The following is a 9,258-nucleotide window of genomic DNA, read 5'->3' as shown; positions in this document are numbered from 1 at the left end:
CTCTAGCCACAGGCTTGAGGTCCAGTCTTCTCAGTTGAACCGGCTTGCCTTTGGAGTCAATCTTCCATTGAGCTCCTTCCACACATATGTCCATGAGGACTTGGTCCAACCTTTGATTAAAGTTGACCCTTCTAGTGTAGGAGCGTTCATCTCCTTGCATCATAGGCAAGTTAAACGCCAACCTCACATTCTCCGGGCTAAAATCTAAGTATTTCCCCCGAACCATTGTAACATAATTCTTTGGATTCGGGTTCTTTCTTTGATCATGGTTCCTAGTGATCCATGCATTGGCATAGAACTCTTGAACCATTAGGATGCCGACTTGTTGGATGGGGTTTGTTAGAACTTCCCAACCTCTTCTTTGGATTTCATGTCGGATCTCTGGATACTCATTTCTCTTGAGTTTGAAAGGGACCTCAGGGATCACCTTCTTCTTGGCCACAACATCATAGAAGTGGTCTTGATGAGCTTTGGAGATGAATCTTTCCATCTCCCATGACTTGGAGGTGGAAGCTTTTGTCTTCCCTTTTCCTTTTCTAGAGGATTCTTCAGTCTTAGGTGCCATTAATGGTAATGGAAAAACAAAAAGCTTATGCTTTTACCACACCAAACTTAGAATTTTGCTCGCCCTCAAGCAAGAGAAGAAAGAATAGATGAAGAAGAAGAAGAAATGGAGAAGAGGGGGGAGGTGTGTTTCGGCCAAGAAGGGAAAGAGAGGGTTGTGTTGTGTGAAAATGAAGAAGAATGGAAGGCTTTATATATGGAAGGGAGGGGGGTTAAGGTTCGGCCATATGGGTGGGTTTGGGTGGGAAATTGATTTTGAATTTTGAAGGTAGGTGGAGTTTATTGGGTAGGTTTATGGGGAAGAGTGGGTGGATGTGAGTGGTGAAGGGTTAATAGGGAAGAGGGATGGAGGTGATAGGTGAAGAGTTTTGGAGAAGAGTGTTTATTGGGAATAGAGGATGATTGAGAAGAGAGAAGAGAGAAGAGAGTGAGTGGAGGTAGGTGGGGATCCTGTGGGGTCCACAGATCCTGAGGTGTTTAAGGATTTACAACCTTGCACCAAATTAGGCATGTAAAATGCCCTTGCACACAACTCTGGGCGTTCAGCGCCAGGTTGGTGCCCATTTTGGGCGTTCAACGCCCATTTGTTGTTTCTCAACGCCAGAACCATACTTGTTCTGGGCGTTCAGCGCCAGCTCTTCTCCAGGGTGCAATTCTGGCGTTTAGCGCCCAGATGCTGCCCATTTTGGGCGTTCAGCGCCCAGATACTGCCCATTTTGGGCGTTCAGCGCCAGAACCATGCTCTGTTCTGGCATTGAACGCCAAACAGGTGCTTCCTCCAGGGTGTGATTTTTCTTCCGCTGTTTTTGATTCTGTTTCTAAATTTTTCGTTTATTTTGTGACTCCACATGATCATGAACCTAAGAAAACATGAAAAACAAAAATAAAATTAGATAAATAAACATTGGGTTGCCTCCCAACAAGTGCTTCTTTAATGTCAATAGCTTGACAGTGGGCTTTCATGGAGCCTCACAGATGTGCAGAGCTTTGTTGAGACCTCCTAACACCAAACTTAGAGTTTGGATATGGGGGTTTGACACCAAACTTAGAGTTTGACTGTGGGGGCTTTGTTTGACTCTGCTTTGAGAGAAGCTTTTTATGCTTCCTCTCCATGGATGCAGAGAGAGATCCTTGAGTTGTAAACACAAGGTTGTCCTCATTTATTTGAAGGATCAATTCTCCTCTATCCACATCAATCACAGCTCTTGCCGTGGCTAGGAAAGGTCTTCCAAGGATGATGAATTCATCCTCATCCTTCCCAGTATCTAGGACTATGAAATCAGTAGGGATGTAAAGGCCTTCCACCTTTACTAACACATCCTCTACTTGTCCATAAGCATGTTTTCTTGAGTTGTCTGCCATCTCTAATGAGATTTTAGCAGCTTGCACCCCATAGATTCCCAGTTTCTCTATTATAGAGAGAGGCATGAGATTTATCCCTGAACCAAGGTCACACAGAGCCTTAAAGATTATGGTACCTATGGTACAAGGTATTAAGAACTTTTCAGGATCCTATTTCTTCTGAGGCAATGTTAGTTGATCCATATCACTTAGTTCATTGGTGAACAAGGGAGGTTCATCTTCCCAAGTCTCAATGCCAAATAATTTGGCATTCAGCTTCATGATTGCACCAAGGAACTTGGCAGCTTGCTCTTCAGTGACATTCTCATTCTCTTCAGAAGAGGAATACTCATCAGAGCTCATGAATGGCATAAAGAGGTTCAATGGAATCTCTATGGTCTCTAGATGAGTCTCTGATTCCTTTGGTTCCTCAGAGGGAAGCTCCTTATTGATCACTGGACGTCCCAGGAGGTCTTCCTCCTTGGGATTCACGTCCTCTCCTTCCCTTACAGGTTCGGCCATGGTGATCAATTCAATGGCCTTGCACTCTCCTTTTGGATTCTCTTCTGTATTGCTTGGGAGAGTACTAGGAGGGATTTTAGTGATCCTTTTACTCAGCTGGCCCACTTGTGCTTCCAAATTTCTAATGGAAGACCTTGTTTCATTCATGAAACTTACAGTGGCCTTGGACAGATCAGAGACTAAGTTTGCTAAATTAGAGGTATTTTGTTCAAAGTTCTCTGTCTGTTGCTGAGTGGATGATGGAAAAGGTTTACTATTGGTAAACCTGTATCTTCCACCATTATTAAAGCCTTGTTGAGGCTTTTGTTGATCCTTCCATGAGAGATTTGGATGATTTCTCCATGATGGATTATAGGTGTTTCCATAAGGTTCACCTAAGTAATTCACCTCTGCTATTGCAGGGTTTTCAAGATCATAAGCTTCTTCTTCAGAAGATGCCTCTTGAGCACTGTTGGATGCAGCTTGCATTCCATTCAGACTCTGAGAAATCATATTGACTTGCTGAGTCAATATTTTGTTCTGAGCCAATATGGCATTCAGAGTATCAATTTCAAGAACTCCCTTCTTCATAGGCGTCCCATTACTCACAGGATTCCTCTCAGAAGTGTACATGAACTGGTTATTAGCAACCATGTCAATGAGTTCTTGAGCTTCTGCAGGCGTTTTCTTTAGGTGAATGGATCCACCTGCAGAAGTATCCAATGACATCTTTGATAGCTCAGATAAACCATCATAGAATATATCCAGGATGGTCCATTCTGAAAGCATGTCAGAAGGACACTTTTTGGTCAGCTGCTTGTATCTTTCCCAAGCTTCATAGAGGGATTCACCTTCTTTCTGTCTGAAGGTTTGAACATCCACTCTAAGCTTGCTCAGCTTTTGAGGAGGAAAGAACTTGGCTAAGAAAGCCGTGACTAGCTTATCCCAAGAGTTCAGGCTGTCTTTGGGTTGAGAGTCCAACCATACTCTAGCTCTGTCTCTTACAGCAAAAGGAAAAAGCATGAGCCTGTAGACTTCAGGATCTACTCCATTAGTCTTAACAGTATCACAGATCTGCAAGAATTCAGTTAAGAACTGAAAAGGATCTTCAGATGGAAGTCCATGAAACTTGCAGTTCTGCTGCATCAGAGAAACTAGCTGAGGTTTCAGCTCAAAATTGTTTGCTCCAATAGCAGGAATGGAGATGCTTCTTCCATGTAAATTGGAATTTGGTGCAGTGAAGTCACCAAGCATCCTCCTTGCATTATTATTATTTTCGGCTGCCATCTCCTCTTCCTGTTCGAAAATTTCTGAAAGGTTATCTCTGGATTGTTGTAATTTAGCTTCTCTTAGTTTCCTTTTCAGAGTCCTTTCAGGTTCTGGATCTGCTTCAACAAGAATATTCTTGTCCTTGCTCCTGCTCATATGACAAAGAAGAGGGCACAGAAAATAATAATAATAATAATAATAATAATAATAATAATAATAATAATAATAATAATAATAATAATAATAATAATAATAATAATAATAATAATAATAATAATAATAATAATAATAATAATAATAATAATAATAATAATAATAATAATAATAAATAATAATAATAATAATAATAATAATAATAATAATAATAATAATAATATTAATAATAATAATAATAATAATAATAATAATAATAATAATAATAATAATAATAATAATAATAATAATAATAATAATAATAATAATAATAATAATAATAATAATAATAATAATAATAATAATAATAATAATAATAATAATAAATAATAATAATAATAATAATAATAATAATAATAATAATAATAATAATAATAATAATAATAATAATAGGGATCCTTTATACCACAGTATAGAGGTCCCTGTGTGAGTGGAAGAAAGGAAGGGGACAAAGAATGTAATGTAAGGAAAGAAACACAAGGGTGAGGAGAGCAGAGATGTGAGATGAGGAGATGTTAGTGGATGAATAAATAAATAGAATAAGATGAGAGAGGGAGAATTTCGAAAATAATTTTTGAAAAAGAGTTAGTGATTTTCGAAAATAGTTTTTGAAAAAGGTTAGTGGTTTTTCAAAAATTAAAATAAAAAATCAAAATAATTAGTTAATTAAAAAGAATTTTTTTTAAAAAAAAGAGGAGAGATATCTTCGAAAATTAGAGAGAGAGAGAGTTAGTTAGGTAGTTTTGAAAAAGATAAGAAACAAACAAAAAGTTAGTTAGTTAGTTAAAACAAATTTTGAAAAGATAAGAAGTTAGGAAGTTAGAAAAGATATTTTGAAATCATATTTTGAAAAAGATAAGATAAGAAGATATTTTTGAAAAGATATGATTGAAATTAGTTTTTGAAAAAGATTTGATTTTTAAAATCACAATTAATGACTTGATTCACAAGAAATCACAAGATATGATTCTAGAACTCAAAGTTTGAATAATCTTTCTTAACAAGCAAGTAACAAACTTGAAATTTTTGAATCAAAATATTAATTGTTATTGTTATTTTTGAAAATTAGGAGATAAAGATAAGAAAAAGATTTTTGAAAAATATTTTTAAAATTTTCAAAAATAACTAAGAAAAATGAAAAAGATTTGATTTTTGAAAAAGATAAGATTTTTAAATTGAAAATTTGATTTGACTCATAAAAACAACTATATTTTTAAAAATTTTTGAAAAAGTCAAATCTAATTTTCAAAATTTTAAGAGAGAAAAAGGGAAAGATATTTTTTTTATTTTTGAAATTTTTTATGATGAGAGAGAAAAACACTAAAATGATGCAATGCATGAAATTTTTAGATCAAAACAATGAATGCATGCAAGAATGCTATAAATGTCAAGATGAACACCAAGAACACTATGAAGAACATGATGAACATCAAGAACATATTTTTGAAAAATTTTTAATGCAAAGAAAACATGCAAGACACCAAACTTAGAATTCTTTAATGCTTAGACACTAAGAATTCAAGAATGCATATGAAAAACAAGAAAAGACACAAAACATGCAAATGCAAAGATCAAACAAGAAGACTTACCAAGAACAACTTGAAGATCATGAAGAACACTATGAATGCATGAAAGTTTTTCGAAAAATGCAAGATGAGTATGCAATTGACACCAAACTTATAACATGACTCAAGACTCAAACAAGAAACACAAAATTATTTTTGATTTTTATGATTTTATGATTTTTTTGTATTTTCTTTTAAATTTTTTTCGAAAATCATTTTGAAAAAGAAAAATAAGGATTCCAAAATTTTTAATATGAATTCCAGGAATCTTATGCTCTTTAGTCTAAAGCTCCAATCAAAGGGTCAGGCATGGCTTAATAGCAAGCCAAGCTTTAGTAAAAATATGAGTGTAATTCATTCAATTTTAAGCCAAAACCTCAGTCTAAAGGAATTTAGACATGGCTTTACAGCCAGCCAGGCTTTAGCATGCTTTATGAAACACTAGAATTCATTCTTAAAAATTTTGAAGGAAAATATATTTTTGAAAACATTTTTTTTTCGAAAACAAAGGAGAAATTTTTGAAAGATTTTTGAAAAATTTTTGAAAACTTTTTGAAAAGAAAATGAAAAGAAAGTTACCCAATCTGAGCAACAAGATGAACCGTCAGTTGTCCAAACTCGAACAATCCCCGGCAACGGTGCCAAAAACTTGGTGCTGTTGTCGGATCAAAATTTGGCACTGATGTTACCGGACCAAAAGCTTGCCGAAAACTCAAACAATCCCCGGCAACGGCGCCAAAAACTTGGTACACGAAATTGTGATCTCTGGTAATGGCTCCAAAGGCTTGGTGCTCTAATCTCAATTCATAATTTGTCACAACTTCGATACAACTAACCAGCAAGTGTACTGGGTCGTCCAAGTAATAAACCTTACGTGAGTAAGGGTCGATCCCACGGAGATTGTTGGTATGAAGCAAGCTATGGTCACCTTGTAAATCTTAGTCAGGCGGATATAAAATAATAATGGAGTTTTCGAAAATAGGATAATATAATAAGGATAGAAATACTTATGTAAATCATTGGTGAGAATTTCAGATAAGCGCATAGAGATGCTTTCGTTCCTCTGAACCTCTGCTTTCCTGCTGTCTTCATCCAATCAGTCTTACTCCTTTCTATGGCTGGCTTTTTGTAAGGATGTCACCGGTGCCAATGGCTACTTTCAATCCTCTCGGAAAAATGGTCCAAATGCTCTGTCACAGCACGGCTAATCGTCTGGAGGCATCACCCTTGTCGATGGTTGCATCCTATTCCTCTCTGTGAAAATGGTCCGATGCGCTGTCATTGCATGGCTAATCATCTTTGAGGTTCTCGATCATACTGGAATAGAATTTACTATCTTTTTGCATCTGTCACTACGCCCAGCACTTGCGAGTTTGAAGTTCGTCACAGTCATTCAATCCCAGAGTACTACTCGGAATACCACGGACAAGGTTTAGACTTTCCGGACTCTCATAAATGCCGCCATCAATCTAGCTTATACCACGAAGATTCTGATTAAGAGATCCAAGAGATATTCATTCAATCTAAGGTAGAACGGAAGTGGTTGTCAGGCACACGTTCATAGGGAATGATGATGATTGTCACGTTCATCACATTCAGGTTGAAGTGCGAATGAATATCTTAGAAGCGGAATAAGTTGAATTGAATAGAAAACAATAGTACTTTGCATTAATCCTTGAGGAACAGCAGAGCTCCACACCTTAATCTATGGAGTGTAGAAACTCTACCGTTGAAAATACATAAGTGAAAGGTCCAGGCATGGCCGAATGGCCAGCCCCCAAAACGTGATCACAGGATCAAAAATACAATCCAGGATCTGATCAAAAGATGTCTAATACAATAGTAAAAAGTCCTATTTATAATAAACTAGCTACTAGGGTTTACAGAAGTAAGTAATTGATGCATAAATCCACTTCCGGGGCCCACTTGGTGTGTGCTTGGGCTGAGCTTGAACTTTACACGTGTAGAGGTCATTCTTGGAGTTAAACTCCAGCTTTTGTGCCAGTTTGGGCGTTGAACTCCACTTTGCAACTTGTTTTTGGCGCTGGACGCCAGAATTGGGCAGAGAGCTGGTGTTGAACGCCAGTTTGCATCGTCTAAACTTGGGCAAAGTATGGACTATTATACATTGCTGGAAAGCCCTGGATGTCTACTTTCCAACGCAATTGGAAGCGCGCCATTTTGAGTTATGTAGCTCCAGAAAATCCATTTTGAGTGCAGGGAGGGCAGAATCCAACAGCATCAGCAGTCATTCTTCAACCTCTGAATCTGATTTTTGCTCAAGTCCCTCAATTTCATCCAGAAAATACCTGAAATCACAGAAAAACACACAAAATCATAGTAAAGTCCAGAAATGTGAATTTAACATAAAAACTAATGAAAACATCCCTAAAAGTAGCCAGATTCTACTAAAAACATACTAAAAATAATGCCAAAAAGCGTATAAATTATCCGCTCATCAATTATGTATTGATTACTGGAGGCAATAGTAGTTGAAGTCAGCCAAATATTTTATGAACCTTCTTCAAGGACTTGCCTCTAGTATCAGAACACGTGCATTCAGGGTAAAACATTTTATTTCTTCAAGGACTTACTTCTAGTATCAGAACACGTGCATTCAGGGCAAAATATTTCATGAACCTTCTTCAAGGACTTATCTCCAGTATGAAAACACTCGTACCAACCATGGCGGTCAGGTTGTGAAAAGCGGAGTACAACCATTTCGCATTTTTCTAGTTGAAGTCGGCACCTACATTGTGTACATGATCACTGGAGGCAATAGTCGTTAAAGTCGGCATAACATTTCATAAACCTTCTTCAAGGACTTGCCTCAAGTATTAGAACACATCCATTCAGCGTAAAACATTTTATTTCTTCAAGAACTTGCCACTAGTATTAGAATACATGTATTTAGAGCAAAATATTTCATGAACCTTTTTCAAGGACTTGCCTCCAGTATCAGAGCATGTGCATTTAGAACAAAACATTTCGTGAACCTTCTTTAAGGACTTGTCTCTAGTATCAGAACACTCACACCAACCATGGCAGTCAGATGATGGAAAGTGGAGTACCACCATTTTGCATTTTGCTGGTTGAAGTTGACACATGCATTGTGTACATGATCACTGGAGGCAATCTACACAATTTCAGAAGCAATTGACTCAGGAGCAAGGTTTTACTTTTATCATTGTGTACATATTGCAGCACTACAAGAAAAAGCAATATTTGTTTCAAAAAATTGAAATTTTGAAACAAAAGGAATTTGTGACAAAAAGGACCGTTGCAGTATGTCCCGTTACAAAAAGTTTTTGTAACAAAAAATGGAACTGTTACAATTCAAAGTAATATTTTGTAACAAATTTTTCTGATACAAAAAATCGAAAGTCGTTACAAAAGTAATAACAAATTCTGATAAAATTTTGTTACAAAATGTAACATGATTTTGTAACATTTTTTTTCTTTAGTTACAAAAGCAAAATATTTATTTTGTAACAATTTTTTAATACAAATTGCATGCATAATTTACCAAATTATTTTTTTAATTAACTGATATATTAACTACTTTACTGAGCAAGTCAATATTTATATAATATGTAAAAAAAAAACATACATAATTCAAACATGTATTTTATTATAGTATTTTGTTATATATAAATCAACTAGTATTTTATTATTCATTTTAAATAATAAAAAAAAACTAAGGAATATAAGAGTGATGAACAGATATTGCTGAAAATGTTCCTGAGCATAGTGGATGGAGAAACAAACTAAGAACATGTGCGTGGTCATGGATCATTTATACATGCCAGTAAAAAAGAGGTTCTTT

General features: G+C 35.9%; 1 non-coding gene across 1 annotated transcript; it reads left to right on the top strand.

Moving 5' to 3' along the window:
* Positions 1 to 3,189: 3,189 nt before the first annotated feature.
* On the top strand, positions 3,190 to 3,297 carry LOC148546488 (small nucleolar RNA R71). The gene has a single exon (XR_015901455.1). It is a non-coding gene; the product is annotated as a small nucleolar RNA R71 (small nucleolar RNA).
* The last annotated feature ends 5,961 nt before the right edge of the window (positions 3,298 to 9,258 follow it).

Source organism: Arachis ipaensis, chromosome B9, assembly GCF_059453495.1.
Source record: "Arachis ipaensis isolate K30076 ecotype BB chromosome B9, ASM5945349v1, whole genome shotgun sequence".
NCBI classification, from domain to species: Eukaryota; Viridiplantae; Streptophyta; class Magnoliopsida; order Fabales; family Fabaceae; genus Arachis; species Arachis ipaensis.
The sequence above is the reverse complement of the archived record's forward strand: the minus strand, read 5'-3'. Positions and strand labels throughout refer to the sequence as shown.